Here is a 22,787-nt window from a genome sequence, read left to right on the forward strand (position 1 = left end):
AGTTGTTTAATAGTTATCTGCCATCCCCACTTGTCTTCAAATATTGTGATTTAGATAGAAGTCTAATGCATGAGAGCAATTTTTCCCCGGAGCCTTCTTCAGAATATAAACTAAGTGCTGTTATAACCGAAGCCTCTCTGAGCTCAGCATAATGAATATGAACCATGATGTGCTTCTGACCAAGGTCATGGGATGAGAATGAATTATTCTGTTAACATCTGTTTTAAATAGCATCAGGGATAATAAATGAAGAGATTCGATGTAATACTGATAATATTATCCATGCAGAAATAGCATACTTTACCTTGTTAAAACAATTAAAATGTGCTTTGAGGATATTTTACACCACAGCAATATGATGCTTGTGAGTGCTTATCGCATGTGAGTGAATACATCAGCGTTAGCCAGTAATGCAGATAATCTGATAAAAATCGAAAAGCTGATTTGTATGCTATGCTAATTCAGGATCATCTTCTTGGCCCAAGGTACTACTGAAATGCTGCCTGAGATTGCCACAGGCTTTAGTGGTGATATTAGATTAAATTCAATCCTTTTGCTTATAAATTTTTCCAAAGAAATTACATCCACCATTCTTCAGTATAAACTCTCTTTAGCTGCTAAGCAGCCTCTAATATTGCATTTTAAGCCTCGTATATTGCTGTTTGCTTCCCAGACATATTTAAGCTTTGTTGTCAGTTATAGATTATTTTACCCCAATCATGTAAATCCATAAAAAGCAAAGATCACTGAAGTCTTTTGATAGTGACCTGATTCTCAGTACAATATTTAAATAACTTCACGTGACTCTCAAATCTAGAATCATTAAATGAATGAACACAGCAGAACCATTTTACAACAGTTTGCCATGGATTAGAGTATTTTATAAATAAATCATATTCACCATAAGAAAAATTCTAACCAAAAGTACATTGGCTAATGGGTAGGGGGTTTCCTTTAGTGGTGATGAAATGTTCAGAAGCTACATAGTGGTACGGTTGTGCGACACTGTGAATGACACTGATTTTGGACCCTTGAAAATGGTAAAATGTCCAGTTTTATTTATGTGAATTTTATCACAGTACAAAAAAGTCATTGGCGTGTGAGATGGTTGTAAGGCCCAGAAGCCATCTCCTTCCCCCATGACCACGACCCTCTTCATTATCAGCATCTCACTTACACGTTTCCCACTTACAGGAGTTAAATGTTAGGCAGTCTTCCCAGACTTCTGTGTGATATAGTTTTCCTTCCCGGTGGGGCTCTCAACTGGCATGGCAACATTTGAGTGCAGTGTCTACTCCCTTCCACCCTTCTCAACACTGTTCCCTCTACTTCCATACACACTATGCACACACGTTTTTAGATTCGAGAGAATGAAAATATTCACAGTACACGTGTGCAGGCCACTGATGGTCTAAATGATTTTTCTTAATTAAGGTGAGTAATCATATTGTTACGATTACCTATTAAGAATAGTATTTGTATTATTCTCAGAGAAAACTTTATGTGATTTGGAAGAAACGATTATCTTTAAAATCTCTCAAACATGTTACACTTGGGAAATTTTCGTATTTTAATTAAGACGACAGGGAAGCCGACTGAATAGCAACATCTATCCCATTTCCATCAGCTTTTTAATTATGCTTGGCCTGGTCGTTTCCACTTGATCCCACATAAATGTTGCACGTATAAATGGAGCTGAAGTTTCAAAACCAGGATCAGGTTTTGCATTACTGACAAAACACATATTTACATGAATGAGCCTCCTTGACTGTATGTAATTAGTCCTGGGACAGGAGACTAATGGGATCCTTAGAGTAAGGGCTTAAAGTATTAGTTTCTCATATTTATGATTAATGCTTTTCTTATCAGCCCGAGGCCCTGAATAGGATCATGTAAAGCATGTCGGGTTAAATCATTCTTTGTTACAAAATACAGACATTATACCTCAGTGAAGCCCAGAGGAAAATCTAGGCTTGCTATCTATACCTTCATCAGAAATAAGCCAAGTCAGAGACAGGAACGTTGTTTTTCATTCTTTATACTTTAAATGGTTTCGTAAGATTTGACACGCTTAGAATATGCCCTTCCCGTTAGCTACAGCTATCGCTGTAAGATGTTTGTCCTAGTGCTGTAAGCGTATGGTTTGTTACATTCCTGCTTATTCATTTTTTCGTTGATAAAGATCCCCCATAGATCATGTACAAATCATAAGTGTCAGAAAGCCATCAGGGACGCACAGTGTGCAAATCTATGACTAGACTTTTATGGAACAATGGAATTCATATTTGGCATCAGTAAACTATGAATGTTCCCTTAGCAGGCAAAGTCACCAGGTTAAGGACCACCAAATTAGATTATTTCAGGAGGTTCCCAAACGTTCTCAGTTCATGGTGCCCCTAATGTCTCAGTAATTTTTTCAAAATGCACCTAGACCGAAAGAAATAGTTAACATTGCAGAGAAAGACAAAAAATCTTATGATATCACTTATATGAGGAATCTAAAAAAATAAAAAATACAAATGAACTTATTTACAAAACAGAAATAGACCCACAGACATAGAAAACAAACTTAGGGTTACCAAAGGGGAAAGGCGGGCAAGGATAAATTAGGACTTCGGGAATAAAAAAAAAAAGGGATAGTTAGCAGTTCAGTGTATTAAGTGGTTGGATCCAAACATCTTCATTAGTACTGATATCCTAACAACTTTGTAGCTGTTTGAAAATAGCATAAACATAATGGAAAAAACGAGTAAAATTTTGATTCCATTCTTCAATTAGAGCAAATCCTAACAGACAGGATTTTTGCACCTGTTCTGCGCTGCATAGCTTCCCAGCCTCAGACTCGGTGCAGACACGGCTACACTTGTCTTAATTCCATTGATTTTCATGGGATGCTTTCTTTCCAATGCAACCAACACAAAACCCAGCTTCCCCAAAATATGACAACATTGGAAAAAACATAGCACCATCCAACATGGAAGTTGCCAAATTACGTCTGGCTTATAGTTTGCATGGTTTGTGATATATGCCACACATATCTGTGTTGCCCCCAAAAATTAAGCATATCCCATGGAGCCCTGGGGTGCCTTGGCACCTGCTGTGGATGCTGCAGAGCTACCCCATCTCCCAGGACTGCTGTGCAAGTCCCAGGACTCATGACGTTCTGTGCACCACAATGTTCCCTTCATTATTTGCTGTGTATCTGCTGTGGTGCTGGGCGTGGGCGGGGCCCATATGGACTCTGCCCTCAGAGACCTCGCAGCAGCTTTGTTGGGACGTGAACCGTAACTACTTTGGTGCCACTCATCGTGGACCTGGGAAAGTGTGCTGAGAGGGACAGTGCGGGGGGAGTGGGGGCAGGTGGGCACAGCTCAGGATGGATGGAGGAGAGCCTGTGGCGATGGTCCAGGCCGGCTGGGGAACCGACAGACACTGACCATCGCTGGGTGTCAAAGATGTTAACCGTCTACAGTGCTAAGGGTCTTAGACAAAAGAGCTTGTCTAAGAGCTCTTAGACACTGGAGCTTGAGGAGGGCGCAAAACTTCCCCATCATCACACCAGCAAGGGGATGGCACGCTCAGGTGGGTCCGATATCCAACTTCATTCTCCTAAGGAGAGCACACAACACACACTACTTCCTGAACTGTGTACCCCACCTGAAAGGCAGGCACGAGCTACACAGAGGCATTTTACAAAGAAGAAAGTCATCTATGTTTTTAAATGTCCAACCTCTACCATAATAAAAGACATCCAAATTTAACTTAAAGAATGATTTTTTAAAAAGGTTTATGTTTCCAGTGAGGCTGCTTTATAGGCAATATATCGTCTTGCCAAAGATGTGTGGAGATATCCACTATTGGTGAAACCTTTGTAGAAAGAGGTCCAGATTTTTAGAGGGAGATTTGGTAATAAATGTATATTAAGACCTTAAAAATATGCATACTCTTTAATCCAACAACTCCATTTGCAAAAATGTTGTAAAACTTATCTACATTGATTTCCATCTCAGTATCACTTATAAACCTAAATTAAAAAAGATTAAGTTGATTACTAATGGTCCATTCATAGGTTGGTTACCTGTATAGGCATTAACATTTTTAAGAGGGCTAAATATGCATAAATATTCATGATATAATGTTAAAGAGCAAATAAAAGAAACAATATGATCTTTGATTTGCAACAAAAAGGTTGTCAGTTATGTTGAAGTAAAAGGAAGTTGATACCAAAATGTTGTTAATTACTGTCTCTCTCTGTCAACCATGGGTGATGGGGGTGTTGAGTGAATGGTGGGTGAAAAAATGGAGACAGCGGGTGTAGACCAAATTGCAAGGTATCTTGCTGAAGAACATCTTGGAAAAGAGATGGTATGATAGCCAAAGGGAAGTGAGCGATAGAAAGAAAATATGTGTTTGCTGCCTCGTGATGAGTTTTTTCCATGAGGAGCAGATGGGGCGCCATGTCTCCTCAAGGACCAGGGAATTATCCCCTCGACCGGGCTCCTGAGTCATATAAAAGTAGAAACGGACTGTTGATGACAGTATAGTCTTTGGGCCATCAAGTCTGGTTCCTGCAACCTAAGCCCATTAACAGAGTTAAAGAATCCGTAATCTATACTTTCAGTCGTTGACCATAGGGATAAAAGGGAGGCTTGGTCTGGATAAAAATAGAGACAACAAGGACTGTCTTCCTCTTTGTTACCACAGCCTGGATGAGGCCAGGGACAGTGTACATGTATATTCCCGCTGATGTAGGAATAAATGCACTGGAGAATAATTGATGTCTGATTAAGATAAAACACTGGCGATTACCTCCAGAAATAAGATAGACTCTAACTCCATACCTAAATAGTTTTCAAAATGAAACGATATGAACACCAACAAAACAAATTGTATTTACTTTTTAGAATAATTTAATCTGTATGTGAAAAAGTTAAGAAAAAGTTAAAGTCAAGGCCAATCTCCTTTAAGTTCTGTTTGCAATTATCTAATTTGGTTAAGATGGAGAAAGATTATGTATGTATTAGAGACTATTCTGTGAATTGTTATTGAAATACTCTCATTTGTTAAGGCCTATAGATATTCCCAGGTTTCAAAAATAAGTGTGCTTTACTCAGATCACGAGAGAAGAAAAATTTTGTCAACACCACACTTCCAGAAGATGATTTGACTTATTAAAATGATCTCTTTAAGAAGATAAAGTAGCTGAATCTCCCTTCTGCATGCCACACTTTTCATAGTGGATTTTGAGAGTCAAGAATCAGGGAGTGAGCTATAAATAATCTCATCCTTGTTAAACCCTTTCTGCTCACAGCACAGAGAGAGAGAGAAGGAGGGAGGGAGAGAGAGAGGAGGGCCGGGGAGGGGAGAGGGAAGGAGAGGGAGGGACCCACCCACTTCTGTTGCAGGAAACTTAGGGTCAGAAATTGTAATAAAAAGCGACACTCTTCAATGGGTAGGACCTTGGGCTTGGGGTGGGGATTACTTGGAAGGAAGTGAGCACTGATTAGGCAAGTCTGAGGCTGAGGCAGCTGGTGACATCCATCCTCCTGGGATGATGGATAAGACCCAAACTCACTCCCCCATCTCAGGGTCCATAGTCCCTGCGAGAAGGTCTGGGAGAGCCCTCAGCCCTCAGGTGAGGAGGGGGAAGTGTAGGAGGATGAACAGGGAAGGCCCCCTTCACTTTGGTCCACACCCAACATGCTTCCTCCCTGGGGGGGTGTCTACTGCTCGGGGTACTTCCTGGGTTGACCCACACATGTCAAGGAATTGGGTTTGGCCATGAATAAATCAGTAGTTAGTCCAGAAGCTCTTCGTTCATGTAGTGAGCCTCAGACTGTCACACTCTGCCAGTGTATCTTTTAAAATTAATGGGGTCCAGTAAATATCAATGTGAAAACAGGGAAAAGTGGTTAGTATACACCAGAGTGTAAACATGCTGTGCTATTGCTTTAGTCTTTTTTCTACTTTGTGGTTATCTATACATTGTATATCCAATATATATCATCTGTACAGCATGTATATCATCTAATACAACCCCTAGTCTTTTCTGTTTATGACCTGTTGATGACACGCTCAGCTTTCATTTATTTACCCATGAAATGATTCTGAGGGAACATGTCAGTGTTGAAAGTGTATCACAGGAGTGATGCGATTTTTAGGTTTTTAAATAGCATCGTGACCTTGAGTTGTTCTGATACGAAGTCTGAGAGCAGCCAGAAGAGTTGAGTGAGCCACGATGGCTGAACCGATACATCAAGGGTCAGGCTGGATGCCGGGGTGCAGCACCTGATGACGAGCAGGCTCTTGAGGATGGAAAAGCAGGAACACTCTTGTTATGGACCGAACTGGGCCCCTAAAAGTCACACGTCGAAGCCCGAGCCCCCAGGACTTTGGAACACGATTACATTTGGAGATGGGGTCCTTCGAAGGTGGCTTGAGTTAAAACGAGGCCATTAGGATGGGCTTTAATCCAGTCTGAGTGGTGTCTTTATAAGGAGAGGAGATTTGGATGCAAAGAGACAGCAGGATGCAGGTGCCAGGAGGAAAGGCCCTCGGAGGACGCAGGGAGAAGTCGGGCGTGCAGGCCGAGGAGAGAGGCTGCAAGAGGGCCAAACCTGCCCACCCCTGACCTCAGACCCGAGCCCCCAGAGCCCTGAGGAAATAGATGCCTGTTGTCCTGGCCCGGGAGCAGCCTGGGGGTCTAACATCCACAGTGAATTCACAAATTCCCACCTTCAGCCTTCTAGCGCCTGGTTTTGAGATCGAGGTGGGACCACAGCCTGACTGGTCCCGGTGTGATGTGGGAGCGCGGCCACCCCCGTGGGCAGCCTTGCTGGTGAACTTGCTGCCCCCGTGGTCTGTCCTTCCTTTGGCCTCAGCGCCCCTGCAGGGCCTCCTCAGGAAGCCGGCCATCTTCTCCCATCAGCTCCAGAGCAGACTCAATGGCTGTGGCCTCTGCTCTCAGAGGGATGCAGGGGCCTGGGGTCCTACGCTGCTCAGAGAGGCCGGGATGCTTCCGTCCTGAGTGACAGCCTGGGCAGAGGTGCGGGGGCCAGCTGTGCCCACCTCGCCTGACACACATCTGGGTCCAACTCGGGGGCCACAGCGTCTTGACTCCAAGGAGCATTTCGGGGCGCGGTCTTCCTCATGATTCTGTAGCGTCCACGATAACTCTTAATAAGTTACGTTCCACTTAAATTCTCGGGAGTTGATTTCTGTCGTTGGCAGCTACAGATCCTGGTTGAAATCAACTGTGGCTCTTCTTTTTCATCTTGTTTCAGAGACTATCCTGGACCAGCCTCGGGAAAGTCCGGACGGTTCAGGACGTCTTGCTTCCTCCTGTTGGGAGCACTGCTTTGACATCACTATGAGTATCGGTAGGACTCCCAGCCTGTGGACGTGTCGGTGCCGGGGTTATGGATCCCACATCTCATCATTTATGCTGACACCACAACCGTGCGATTTCCAAGTGCTCCTTAACTGCCTTGACTCACGATTCTCCGCGGGGTCCCAGGGCAAGAGCTGGACGGGATGCCCACCGCCTGCCGTCCCGAGGGGCAGTGTCTGCTCTTGGGCGGTGAGCTCTGGGTGGGAAGAGGCGGCTCGAGGTCTTCGTCCACCCCACAGACCCAGCATTCTCTTCTCCATCCTCTTCTGCTACAATCGCCACAGTCTTGGCTGTAAGATTTGCAAGCACTTTGCTTTAAATACATCTCTGAGTCCAGCTCACTGTGGCTCATCCATTGCTTTCATGAGACTGAGTCAGTCCAAATTTCAAGGGAAAAGTCAGGGATTCGAAAGACTGATTGCTTGCTCATTTTTCCTAAGGACAGCAACTTGGCAAGTTTAAGGTGAGCTTAACCAAACCACATAGAATATTTTACACAAAGAAAGAGTAGGTAGGGGAGCGTGTAACTCACAGGAAATACTAGGTTACAGGGGTCCTTGTCTATCAGCCTTGAAGGAGAAACAATGTCCTGTGGGAAATGTAATGGGGCAGAGCTCGTGGTTCTGGATTTAAAGCGTGCTTGGTGATTTGCCTTTGGAAATTTCTATTTGGGATGCCAAGGCCATTACTGGGTAGCTGTTGACTACGTAAGTGGCAATGCGAGCCTACAGCCTCCCATCCTGTCCTTGGCTAGCCCGTGCCACCATTCCATTCAGGAAAACAAAGGAGACTTTAATGTGAGGGGAGTCCAAGATAAAAGAGATTCTGCCAGATAATGGAAACAAAACACACAAAAGCAAGCCTGTTTGGTGCCTGGTAAGTTGGGTTACATCCCAGCTAGTGAAATGGGAAATCTTGAATTCGATCCTGGAGCCTAGGGTTTGTATTTGGAAATGTCCTCTTAAATTGGCACTTTGGCTTTAGAAACAAGGGGAGAAGCAGCTCTAATGATCGTTCTTTGTATTTTTCCATAGATGTCTTATGTTAAAACAGACACAATTAGATTTGAAGTTTCATATCACATAATTAGAAGAATCTGTTTATGATAGATTCTAGAACACAGGGTTAGAAGAGATGGACACCATTGCTAAAGCCAATAAAGTAGAAATTCAAAATTAAAATGAATTTGTGTTATCAGACCATCCTCAGAAATCTAAATAAACATATTTTACTGCCTTTACATTTTAGGAGACATCTTTCATTCTTTTGTTTATATTTATAAACAGTTGCAGAAAAAAAGACAAATACAGGATCATGAGTGATTTGATGAACATGTCTTAATATCAAGCTTTATTCACCAAAAATTGACATTTGAAAGTCATTAAAAGCCTGCAATATGATTAATTGTGGAAAGTCGCCAGGTTCAGTTCAATTGAAGAGAGAAGACAAACATAGAATATAAATACAATTTACAATTAATTTAGAAGGTAATATTAATCCAATGACACAGAGGCAGCTAATTAGAAAAATAATGATGATCTGAGTGTGTGATTATGTTTAAGTCAAACTTGAGGGCAGAGGGAGTCTTCGGGAAGACACAGCACGGTTTCTTCAAAAGGCAGAGGCACAGATTATAATCTCCTTGAGGTGAGGGGTGAAGTTTTCTTACTATTTTATCCTTTCTCTCTTTCAGAAATTTGGCCAGATTTCCTTTTCTCTAGAATTTGACTTTTTAATATATTTTTAGAATTGGATTTTTGTCTCATGACCATTTTGAGTAAGTAGTTCTGGCTTTTCTCTTGTTTCTGAATTCGTTTTTCTCTCTCGCCGACTGGGTCCCATGGTCACCTTGCCCCTGTCCAGGCCCAGGTGGACCAGGGCATCTGCCAGTGGTGACACTGGGACTTTGTCGATACAGACACACAGGGAGCCAAGAGGTGGCTCTTCTGTGGTTTCCTGTCTTTGGCTAACATTTCACTGAAAACAGCAGTGAGTCTGCAGTTTTGTTTTGTTTTGTTTTGTTTTCTGTTTCCATCTCCTTTGCTGGCTGTGGAGAGTGACCCTGGCTATCGAGTCCTGCGTCTCCTCTTGTGATGCCCGTGTAGACATGGCTCCACCCGGAAGCAGGAGTCCTGCTGTCACCGCCTGCTCCTTGGAGACTGGCAGGACCCTGGTTTGGTCTGTGAGCCTGGATTTGCTTTCTTTTCCATTTCTGGTCATGAGTAGATGTGTCTCTGCTCTGAGCCTATCTAATTTTCATCCCTTTAACCATTGTTCTGTTTTGGAGCACAGAATACATCAAAGCCAGAATTTACTGCACTGACTTGACAATATTTTCCAAAAATAAACAAAAGTATGAATCTGACTCTATAATATGAATAACTGATTTTATTTTCTTCTTCAGACATAATCTATTAGAGAAAAAGTTTCCCTCTCGAATTGAACCCATAGTCCAGCATAGTCTTTGCCTTGGAATTCACAACTCAAACAAATGGTTTGATATCCTGACGCCATGACACAGACAGCAGGTTCAAACGGATTCTGACCTTCAAAGCTGATACCAATGGTCTTTGATACTTACTACTTTCGGTGAAGATTGAATTGATCGAGATTCGTAGCAATATACTTTATGCATATTCTTAAGTCAGAAAGAAACCAAGACTGGTATGCTCTGTTGAAAAGTGTTGCTTGAAAAGAGTTTATTCGGAAACAAAGAATTATGCATTAGGTATAGTACGCTACTCTACAAAGTTTTTCATTTTTTGAAGTGTCATTCTTTCACCCTTGAGAGCCATTTTAGGCTAGAAATAGCTAACCATACACACTTAATGTAGTAATTACGTGTCCCAGACTGATGATGGGCACAGACAAGTGTGCTAAAGAGCATGCCTGTTTCCTTCAGTGATTTGGTATCTCCGTGGCGAGTCGCCCTCATGATGTTCTCCCTGCAAAGCCCAGACCCTTCTCCCTTGGAGCTGCTCTGTATTTGTCTCCCACCAAGAACAACATAGTTTGATTTCTTGTTGACCAATCACGTGAGGGAGGGAAGTGTCCACTTCATAGAGGCAAACCAAAAACATAAAAAACACTTTCATATAAAATTGTAAATCAACTCTACTTCCATAAAAAAAAACAACAAAAAAACCCACTTTTTATTTGGTAAATGAGTCCCTAAATTCATGTTTGGTTTCAAGGAAAAGGTAATTTCTAATCTGCACAGCATGAAAACAAAGCAAAAAAAAAAAAAAATAGCTGGAATAGTTTTAGAATGTTGGTTCGTTGAAGTTTAAATAAGCATGATTATTATAGCTAATTTATGAAAAAGGATTGAGAGCAGTTTTTAGCGGGGATGAGTGTGGACAGCACAGTGTGATGGGGTAACTGACATCAGACAGGGTGTAGGCAGCCAGTGGGGTTAGCGCATCTGCAGTCGAGAACTTTGGGCTGAGGGCTCAGCTGTGTGTAAGTGCTGGTACAGAGTGGTGTCGGAGCTGCAAAACCTACTCGCCTTTCATGCCTGACAGCGGCATCAAGTCAGGGCTCTCCTCCCAGAAATGGCTAGCAGCCTACATGTAGAGCTGATCCCAAGGCACCCTCTGAGAGCTGGCATGGCCCTGGGGTCAGAGCATCTGGCCCCAGGACATGTCTGAGGGCACGTGGTGAAGCAGCAGGGCCCTACAGCAGCTCCTCTAAATCTTTTGTGGGTCAAGTTATTTCTCATGAAAATCCAACACTTGTACACAGCAATTAAACAAATGAAAAAATAGATGGTGGATGATGGGTACCAGATTTCTCACTATAGAACATGTAGTTACAGAAAAGGAGATAGATGGACAGATGGATGGATAGATAGATAGATAATACATAGGTAATAGATAGGCAGGTAGATAGAATGTTGGATGGGTATAGAGATAGATGACAGATGGAATGATAGATGATCGATGACAGAGAGGTGGGTGGATGGATGGAGAGAGAGAGAGAGGTTGTTCACAAGAGGATTGGTTCACACATGTACATTGCCTCACTCCGTCCGCGAGTCGCCCTAGAACCCCATCAATGACAACACATCCAGCCCCAGGTCCAGCTACAGGAGAAGCCTGTAGCATCTTCTAGTGACAGAAAGTCTGAATGTGCTAAATAAGAAAGAAAAGAAAAGAAAAGAAAAAAAGGAAAGCCCCTACATGATGGGGGGATGTCAAAGGGACCTGAGAGTCAATGGAAAGAGCTCCCAGGGGCCAAAGCTAAACTATTTCAGCAAGAAAATAGACAACATAGTATTAGATTACAATCCAGAGTATAAAATAAGGATCTATGAGACCACACTGATATAAAGCATAATTGAATAAATAAAAGGGGGAGAAGAGATAAATTTCTGTAACAGAATTCCAAATAATTTATGCAGTTAGTCCCCCTCAAGTTGATGCACTGTTACTCCCCACCTTTTAAGAGGCGTCTGTGCTTAGTAGGTTGTTCCCCAGAAGTGCAGCGTGAAATGGGTGGAGGGCACCTGACAGTCACCCCCTGAGCCAGGTGACAGAGGTCAACGTCATCTGTGAGGAGCCCTGTGATAGGATGAACCTCGATACCACGTGATGACAAGGGTGCTCTACTCCTGGGGTCTCCTCCCCAAGCCCGTAAATCCTAATCATGAGAAAAACATCAGGCAAATTCCAGCTGAGGGGCGTCCTATGCGATACCTGTCCAGTGCCCTTCAAACTGTCAAGGTCAGCCTGAGAAACACTCAGAGCCCAGAAGAACCTAGGGAGACGGGATGACGGACTGTAGCATGGTGTCCTGGGCGGGATCCTGGGACAGAAGGACGGACACTAGGGAAAGGCTAGTGAGGTCCACTTAAGGATGGAGAGCAGCGAATAATAGTATGCTGTGGCAGATGTACCCTCGTCGTGTTAGGTGTTTATGGCAGGGAAGCTGGGGAAGGGCATGCAGGAACCCCGTGCAGTGTCTCTGTAACATTTTGGTAAATCTAAAATTTATCTACAACAGAAAGTTTATTTAAATATAAGAGAAAAATGTCACAAAGGAACTCTCAGTCGTTGGAGATCATTTTTTCTCCATTTTGCTGTGCAATTCTCCATCCCTGGTTGTACCAACATCTATTAATATTATTTTCCTATGTGACAAGGGTGCCTGGTAATAGCTGGGATACCTGCGTGGCGTGAGGTTGCTTCCTCCTACGGTCCCCTTGCCACAGGCGGGACAGGTGACAGAGTCTGTGCCTTTGCTGACTCCTGCTCTCCAGGGAAGGGGCAGCTTCTGCGAGCACCCACCCTGGGCACATGCTTCCAGCGGCCGAGGGCAGCAAGGATCCTCAGACGTAACCAGGACTCTTCTGCTGCATCACAGCCAAGCTTACAGCACTTTCACCCGAAGCCAGGCATCACCTCCCGTTTTAACAGACAATAGCACCTCTACTTTTTATTTCTGCCTCCAAAGTCCCCAGTGCACCATTCTTAGAGTGATGTTTGAATTTTATCTCATGTTGGCTTAGAACTAGTGTTTCCTTTCTTTGTAACTTTCTGAAAAGCTTAGGATCCGGCAGGCGGCTTCGGAAGAGTGAAGGACAGGAAACATTCTTCCCTGAAACAGGAGGGAAAATGGTTAATTTCAATCGTGATGACAGTTTCTCAGTGAACAATGGTCTCCGGGAGCTGACACGGGGCAGTAATGAGTGAGGGAGAGAACTGAGTCACAGCTGCACGGTGCAATCACCTAGGACATCGACTCTCTTCCAGCCAAAATTCTATTAATACGAGTGTCAGCCCGAGAGTGGATCTCGGTGTGGGCGCCTCGGAACAGCACTGGAGAGAAAATGAAGACTATCCTCAGGGACAGACTTCGCTTTTTCTCCGAGAGAGTCTTCATTATTCAGGCATTGTGATGCTTTTCCTTTATTTGTGTAAAGATTAAATTGCACATGATTTCTAATGTTTCTGCTACTCCAACTGTCATAGGTCGGTGACCTTCATGCCAGGGAGATAATAGATACATCGTCTCTGCTCAGCGACCGCTGTTCCTGCACAGCTCACTACTTCCCTATTGTTATAAGTCGAAAGCAATTAAATAAAAATACAAGATAAGGCGTTGCGAGCATCCTGAGGATTTCATATACATCCTTCCGCAGCCGTAGTTTCGTAGCAAGATGCGTTATTATCTAGTGGAAGATTGAGAACCAGCAACACATGTGAGGAACCTGAGTTATGGGAGAAACGAAACATTGAAGAAAATTCAGGTGGAAGAATCTTCATATTGTGGCCTCGAGAAACAAGCTCCCCACGCGTTTGAACTCCCTGTGCTGGTGCCATCTCTAGTTTTGTTCAATTTCCTGTGCTCCCTGTCGACACATAAATTTAATTAATATTGGTAAGCTCATCTTTGGAATAAAATAGTAAAAAAAAAATACGGGATAGTTCCATCTTTTTAATGGTAGCTCCAATGATAGGGATCTAATAGTTAATATTTAGGAAGAATTGTCATAATAAACATAATTTGATATTTTTATAATAAAAATAATGAGTGTACTCTAAAATGTACATTTAGACAAGTGTCTAACTCAGACAAAATGGCAGTGCCGCTATTGATAATTTCCAATTTCTGTTGAGCCAAGAAATTCTTCAGTTTCCCTGTTTCCCTACAGCTGGCACCATTCCCTTTCCTACTTGAGGCTAAGAGTAAAAATAATCCCCCTCTAACCGACCCAGTTCCTCCTTTGGCTGACCTAGAATTCAATTGTTTTCAAATTCCAACCAGCCAATGGCAGATTTCTCCCTCCAGGAGGATCAAATCCCCCAGAAGAGATTTCAACCACACGCAGTGCCCGTACACAGCAGCCCTGCTGCTTCAGGACCCTGCTCTGCTGTCCCATCTTTGTTACCATCCTGGGTGTAGCACCCAGATAGAAGCCCCTGCTCTTACCACTGGCCTCTGCGTCCCCAGCTTCCCGGAGAGAAGGAAGGGGGCTTCGAGCTGCTCTTGGTCCCAGCATGTGCGGTTCTCCTGCAGCCCGGACGACACCACGGTCACGGAGGAGACAGCCTGCGAGCTCCACCTTGTCTTCTGAGACCTGGAGTATCTGCGTCAATGCCCCTCCCCGGTCCTTGATGGGACGTGTGCCCACAGCCCCTGGAGGTTCCATCCCTCCATGCATCCCGCAGATGGGGGAGTCTGCCCTTCCGTCCCTCCTTCAGGGAGGAGCTCCCATAAGCTAGTCAATGCGCATTCACACACACCCCACTCCCCGTGAGCAATGACGCACAGACTCGCTCCCAGAATCCACCCTGCAGGCTGTGGTCTCCAGCCTTGCTGAGCACTCCCGGTGATGCCACCACGGTGCCCTGTCGTGTGTGAACCCCCGTCGCTCCCCCAATGAGGGCCGAGCTGTGTAACCAGTAGGCGGGGTGGGAACTAGTGAGACGGGGAGTGCAGGCCTCCCAGCCTCTGCCTTGCACGCTGTCTTGGATGAGCAGCCTGGGGGGAGGGAGGAAAGGCCTGCAGACAGTGGCCGCGTGGGTGAGCCGTCTGGGGCGGACACTGCAGGCCCGGGAGGCCACGGAGGACTGCGGCCTGGCCAACCGCTGATGGCCACCTCGTGGGAGGCCCCGTTCCCACGAGGCTCAGAACCCCATGCCGAGCTGCTCCTGGATGCGTGACCCACAGACCCTGTCCAAGATGGTAAATATTCACTGCTGTTCAAGATGCTCCCTGCGGGGGCAATTTGTCACATGGCAGCAGATAACTGAAGCACAGACGTCAGGACTGGGCCCATCACGCCTCTAAGGCCACAACAAGACCGCCCTCCCAGGGCACCCCGCTCCCTGGGTGCCCCTTGGGATGGCCGAGCACCCACCCACACCTGCACTCGGCGACAACGCACTGTCTCTTGTTTGCTGAGCCCTCTCCTCTCGGTGCTCCTCAGCTTCTGGCTCTGTTAAAGCCTGCATCCCCCCAAACAGTGCTGCTTCTCCTGTGAGCTGCCCCAGGGGGGCTGTCTTCTCTCTCGTGTAACTTGGATCTCCTTGATTCTTAATCATTTCTATCCCGTTGTCCTTTTTCCTTTGTCAAAACCCCCAGTTTTGAAAACAATGCCGCTAAACTCTACCGCCAACTAAATGATGTCTTCTCGAAGTTTGACTTCTTGTGTCCACGGATTTCCCCCGCATCACTGTTGTAATAACACGGGACGGCTGTAGGTTGTCACGTCCCCATAGATGAGGCTTTCTCACCTGGGTCTCAGATTACAGCGACTTACGATTCTACAACTTAGATTAGTGTTGACGATTGCTTTGCATATTACTTTTGGGATAAGAGGGTAATATGTGGGGTTATTCCTAGAATTTGATTTATAAAACAGGAACAATTTCAAATATTTCTAGCATAATCATCTGTCTGGACACTGTTAAGGAATCCACTCAGACACACACACACACACACACACACACACACACACACGGGCTGCGCTGAGAGAGGACAGGCCCTCATGTTGTTGCGCCTCAGCAGAGCAGCTAGGGTGGCACTGCTCACAGGAGTAGCCCTTCATGATTCTGTTCCCGGATCCCGGCCTGGCCTCCCGCATCTGCAGGCACCAGCCCCTGACTCGAAGAAACCTTGTGTGCATCAGCTCTCAGGAGCGTCTCCATTCCTGCTCCTCCCGAGCTGTCTAGGGCCAAACAGCCCAGAAATAAACGAAATCACAACATATCAGGTGGGTCCATCGGTGAGAGGACTCACTGGCCATGAATGAGCAGCTGAGCAAACAGCAAAGCGGCCCCAAATATTGGACGCCGTGCTGTGAGTTTTAGATGGAGATTCGGATCCTGATACCAGTAGGACCTGCGGCTTGGGGAGATTGGGAGGCGGTGCAGCATTTTAATAGGAGAAGAATAACAGCAGTGGTTCTCAGTCACCCCCCTCCGGGACGTTGGGACATCTGGGGACGTTGGGGAAAGAGATGCTGGGGTCCAGTGGCGACAGGTGAGGGATGCTTCTGCTGAAATCCCTGTAATACACAGGACGGCTCTCACCACAGGGAATCCCTTGGCCCAAACTGTCAAGAGAGCCACACTGAGGAACCTGGCCTGGACTAAATATAAGGGAGAACACAGGAGGGTGTCACTCCCAGGTGGCCTGGAGGGCTTTGAAGGAGAGGAAGCACTTAAGCTCATACGTAAAGTGGGAACAGTGTCTGGGAACCTGGTGGGGCTGGGAGGCGTGGCACAGGAGCCGAGGCGTCCGGGCAAGAGTGTAAGAGGACGAGGGAGGAAAAGCCTTCCTGCTTCTTGTTCCATTTGGTGGCAAAACAGGAAACTTGAAGAGTAGAATGCGGCTATGTTTGGAAGACCTGACTAGACCCAGAAGAAGGAAAGAGAGATGATCTATGTTTAAAGCCTTCAAGGGTTAATGCTGTTTAAAGACACATCTCACTGAACTCTAACTCAAAAAGTTCTAAAAGATTTTCAATGTCACTGACCGTCAGAGAAATGCAAATGAAAACCAGTGAGGTGTGAGCTCATGGCCCTTAGGATGGCTGCTATCAGGAAAAAATACATGGAAAATAGCAAGGGTGTGGAGAAATGGGAACCCTTGTACACTGTTGGTGGAATGTAAAATGGTGCAGCCACTAAGGAAAGCAGTATTGTGGTCCTTCAAAAAATTAAAAATAGAATTACCATATAATCCAGCAAACTCCCTTCTGGATATATATTCAAAAGAATTAAAAGGAGGGAGGGTCTGGAAGAGATATTTATGCACTTGTGTCTCTAGCAACACTATTCACAATAGCCCAAAGGTGGAAGCAACGTTAAGTGTCCATGGACAAATGAATGGATAAATAAAATGTGCTCCATGCAGTGGAATGTTATTCAGCCTTAAAAAGGAAAGGAGTCCTGTTACAAGCTACAATGTAGAGGAAACTTTAGGATTTTGTGCTCAAGTTCAAGTGAAATAAGCCAGTCACAAAATGGCAAATACTGTATGATTCCACTGAGGTAAGGTTTCTAGGAGACAGAGACAATTCATAGAGACAGAAAGCAGAACGGGTTCCCAAGGGCTGGGGGAGGGGAAAGGGCAATTATTATTTCATGGGGACAGAGCTTTAGATTTGCAAGGTGAAAATATTGTGGAGATCTGTTTCACAGCAATGTGAATATACTTAAAACTACTGAACTGTACACTTGGAAAAACTGAGATGGCAGAAGTCTTATGTGTTTTTACCACAATCACAAAAAAGTTCTTCATTTGATTGAGGAACCATGGCTCTCTGGGTATGAGTGTGACCCTGTGCTCAAAATGACCTGGGGCTGAATTGCTCAGTTATTCATTCAACGAAGACGTGTAAAGTGTCAGCAGGTTGAGGTCACTGTGCCCCACTGTAGGGATGACGTTGTCAACTCAAAGAGCTAAAAGAAGCTTCCTTCTGTTGCTGGGAGCTTACGGTCCGGTAAGGAGGTGGATGCTGATTTCACCATAGCCCAAGCAGTGAATTTCAACTGTGATAAGTGCTACTGAGGGTAAGGACCTGCGTGCACGAGGTCTTTAGTAGGAGGTGTGCGCCAGGGGGACCAGCCTCCAGACAGACCTGTACGCTGAGATGGAACCTCACTGAGCGCAAGGGGTGGGGAGCACAAGGGTGAGGGGCTTCCAGACAGAGGAGTCTGGGCGGGGACAGGGTGTCCTTGGGGACGGAATCGGGCTGAGCATCTGCTAGAGGAGGAAAGTCGAGGGAAGTGAGATGCTGGGTGACAAAGGGCTCGGGGAAGGTCTTCACGTTAGTTGAGAATTTTGCTCAGTATCCTAAGAAATTGGGAAACCACTGAAGGGTCTTGTAATAGACAGACTATGTGCATCCCCCCAAATTCTTAGGTTGAAATCCTAACCCCCCATGTGATGGTGTTAGGAAGGGGGCTCTGGGAGCTGATGAGGCCATGAGGCTGGGGCTCTCGTGATGAGAGAGCCTTACCTCAGTGGAATCATACAGTATTTGCCTTTTTGTGACTGGCTTATTTCACTGAGCACAAAATCCTCGTTTCCTCCACATTGTAGCTTGTAACAGGACTTCTTTCCTTTTTAAGGCTGAATAACATTCCACTGCATGGATGGAGCACATTTTATTTATTCATTCATTTGTCCATGGACACTTACGTTGCTTCCACCTTTGGGCTATTGTGAATAGTGTTACTAGAGACACAAGTGTGTAAATATCTCTTCCGACCCTCCTTTTAATTCTTTTGAATATATATCCAGAAGGGAGTTAGTGCCCTCATAAAAGGGACCCCAGAGAGCTCCCCAGACCTTTCCACCGTGCGGGGACACAAGGAGAAGTCAGCCGTCTGCAGCCCGGGAGAGGGCTCTCACCAGACCCGGGTTGTGCTGGCACCTGTATCTGGGACTTCCAGCCTCTGGAACTGTGAGGAAGCAATTGTTGTTGTTTACAAGCGACCCTGTCTGTGGCACCTTGTCATAGCAGCCAGAACGGACTAAGACCAGACCAGCAGCGTTTATGAGAAACGGGGTATGTGGTGGGAAAGCTCGGCTGTGCAGAGAACCTCCAGGGTCCTGCGATGCAGCTCTGTGATCTGCCTCTGGTGACCCAATCGGGGTTTTCTGCTCAGGGATGCTTGGAAGCTTCCTCTGCAAAGGTGGACGACACCTGGCTGGGGGAAGTCTTCATACCTCCAGGTAGCAAAATCACTTCCAAGCAGAGCATTGTGAGAGATAATTTTGAAAATCAATCTATGTCTTCATTATGAACCTCAGTCCTCTCTACAATTACATAATTTCCTTCTGTGTAAAATGCTTCTAATTACTGCATTTCTGTGCGCTTTAAAACGTCTATATATCACAGTAGCATTATTATATATTTTCCCTTAAAGCGTTCGAAGCGTGTTTTCTTTTTTTTAATTAAATTAATTAATTAATTAATTTTAGCTGTGTTGGGTCTTCGTTGCAGTGCACGGGCTTCTCATTGAAGAGGCTTCTCTTGTTGCAGAGCAGGGGGTCTAGGTGTGCGGGCTTCAGTAGTTGTGACACGCAAGCTCAGTAGTTATGGCTTGCGGACTCTAGAGTGCAGGCTCAGTAGCTGTGGCGCACGGGGGCTTAGTCGCTCTGCAGCATGTGGGATCTTCCTGGACCAGGGATCGAACCCATGTCCCCTGCATTGGCAGGCGGATTCTTAACCGCTGTGCCACCAGGGAAGTCCCTCGAAGCACGTTTTCATCATCGGTGGGTGCTTGTAAGGAATGATGGGGTAGTGTCCCCCTTTCTTTATGGTAGTGAAAGACCCTGGCTCAGACCCCTGGTATCTTCATCTCAGATGATTTTCCTGAGGGTTTTACCTGGTGCCTCTACCCCAGAGGAAGGTCCCTTCTCACTCAAGGATGATGGAGCATGTGAGATATCGCCGCCCAGAGTCCCCACTGCAAGAGCAAGAGGGGTTGTGAGGCACTCGGACCAGAATCTCAATGTCCATGTTGGCTGCCCCGAGCACCGCGGGCAACCTCAATGCTGCATCGGAGGCATCTGCGGGCACCATTCCCGAGACGCTTTCCTTGGTTGGAAACGGGAAGCCGCTGCCCATTGCCAGTGAGCCTCTGTTTGGCCAGATGCTTTGCTGTGTCCCTCTCTGGTTTGCATGGGTGTTTGCTGTTGGTCACTGAGAGGGGTCCTCCGCCAGAGTCGGTGCACACACCAGGAGATAACGACCATGGACGGCAACCCTCCCAGGCGCCTGCGTCTCTGGATGCCAGGACAGATGCGCTGAGCACCCCACTTCTCTCCGAGGGCTCCCCTGCACCTCTCCTCCTGGAGCCTAGTCTCGTGGAGCTTCCCAGAGCATTTGGGGAGCAGGGCTCCTACTTCGCCCATGTTCCTTCCCCTTCTGAGCGTCCTTCATGAACGTGCAATGCAGCTTTTTAAAACACAGATTAAAAAAATAATGGATCAGATGATATCCAGACCTAGCACCAATTGTGACAACTCCCCAGACCTGATAACTTATTAAAGAATCCTTCACGTTTATCGCAGCCCTATGGAGCTGACAGATCCAACATCCTCGCCACCACAGGCAGCCCTGCAGTGCGCTTGCCCTGGTCCCCAGCAGAGAAACTCCACCTGCAGTTTCCTCAAATTGTCTTCCAAAATCTTGCTAACACCTTGTTGGACTCCTCATAGAATATGAGCACTTAGTCCAACCCCAGTGGTGACCCAAACACGCTGAAATCTGACCCACTCCGTGCTGGTGACTGTTTCTCCTGAATATTTTAATGTTGACAATTTTAAATAATAAACAAATTCTCCCAAAGTTTAAAACGCCTGTAATTTGTCATTTTTTTTATATCACTGAGATCTACATCATCTTGAAAGAATTGACCAAATGATTTGGGGAAGGAGGAATTAGACAAGAACTGGAGACCAGCCTTTGGAGGAGGGCAGCGTTAGCCCCCGAGCCCCTAGCCCACGGAGAAGACCCAGCAATCTCCCTGCAGCCCCCTCGGCTCCCAGGGCCTCTGCTCGTAAAGGAGTCCCCTCCCTGCCCCACTCCCAGGGGAAGCTCCTTCCACAGCTTCACTCTGGAAGAATTCTCTGGAATTCACACTCCCCGGCCACCCTGCCCTCATCCACTGACAACACAAATGCATTTTTCAGATCATGATTGAACACAATTAAAAATTAATGGAAAATTCAAGGTGTATTCAGTCAACTTTTTTCAGTCTATTTCCCTAAGCAAGGTTAAGCCTAAGGGCACATTAAACAGATTCAGTAAATGATTTTGTTATGTATCAATGGCAGTACAGACACACGTACAGAAAAGTTGCACAATTTCTTTAATAAAATTATAATGCCATTCAAACTTGACTGGAAACCTTTTTACTCTAATTCTGTGTGTATGTGTGTGTCTGTCTGGGTGTGTGTGTGTCAGTGAGTGTATCTATGTGTGTCTGTGTATGTGTCTGAGTATGCAAGTCTCTCTGTGTGTATATATCTGTATGTGTCTGTGTCTCTGTGTATCTGTGTGTGTGAGTGTGTGCCCATGTGTGTGTCTCTGTCTGCCTGTGTGTGTGTCTCTGCCTGTGTGTGTATGAGTGTGTGTGTCTCTCCCTGCCTGTGTGTGTTAGTGTGTGTGTGTCTGTCTGGCTGTGTGTGTGTCAGTGGGTGTGTCTGTGTGTGTGTCTGAGCATGTGTGCATCTCTGTCTGCTTGTGTGTGTGTCTATCTGCCTGTGTGTGTGTGCTTCTGTCTGCCTCTGTGTGTGTGTGCATGCGTGTGCGTGTGTGTGAGCTCTGAGACCACGGGCACATCCATCGATCGGCCCCCTCTTCTCTGATCGCAGACCTCCCTTGTTCCTGGCTAAGGTACAAGTCTCAGCTGTGAGTTCTGCAAGCTTACTTCATTACTGTATATCATCTGGTACAAAGTCAAACCTGATAAGTTAAAGACCAAAAAATAAAAGCAGAGAAGTGGCTGGCTGCATTCTTTCTCGGTGAATCACAATTAGCAACTAAATGAATAGATGACCCTTCATTGTTCCTATCATTAAAAAAAAAAAGGGACGCGGGCTACTGGGAGGATTTTTCGCTAATCGGTCATATCCATCTGCAGCCCTTGTCTCCCAGTCTGCGGGCTGTGCTCTCCTGGCCCAGCCTGTTTATCGAGGTCTCCTGAAAGCCCAGAAGCCCACAGGTCAGGGAATGGGGTTTTGATGGATTATGGGATTGTAACTGTCCTGGCCAGTTGACAGCTTTTATTGGCTGGGAAGATGCGCCTGTAAACCTTTATATAATTATTGTATTAAAGACACTGGGCCTCTGTGTTGATGGCGCTTGTTCAGGGATCAATGTGAAGATAATTTCAAAAATGAATAGTAAGTATTGATCGTCCTACGGTGGAGACTTATCAGTGGCTGAGGCCGGTGACTGCGATTATAACTTCAATGTCATTTATGATGATATGATATGTATTGCTGAGGAGCAATTTAAACAAAGGCTGATTTAACTCACAGTGGATTTTTGTAGTGTGATGGGTAATAAATCACAATCTATGTAATTTTTAGAAATGAACACATGTTGGCAGTAGTTCAGGGCAGTTCCTGAGAGATCTGGAAATGGCCAGGGAGGGGATGTCAGCGCAGAACCCCTTCTGAATGATTGGGCTGTGCTTGGTTCTGGCATTCACATGACCTTGGGGTCCCTGCTGGCAGCCGCCGGTTAATTTTCTTCACTGAGGACACAGTTTAACTTTCTATCTGTCTGCCAATTACCTGACATTTTCAACTTATCGCCTTCTATTTTTTAAATGATTGGAGGCACATCCACATTTTGACATTTTTTTTTAAAGCGGGTATTCATTGTGTTTGATGCTGAGGAATCACTCGGTCACCCTGCTGTACC

The sequence above is a fragment of the Eschrichtius robustus genome, chromosome 14 (genome assembly GCF_028021215.1).
Source record: "Eschrichtius robustus isolate mEscRob2 chromosome 14, mEscRob2.pri, whole genome shotgun sequence".
In the NCBI taxonomy this organism is placed as follows: domain Eukaryota; kingdom Metazoa; phylum Chordata; class Mammalia; order Artiodactyla; family Eschrichtiidae; genus Eschrichtius; species Eschrichtius robustus.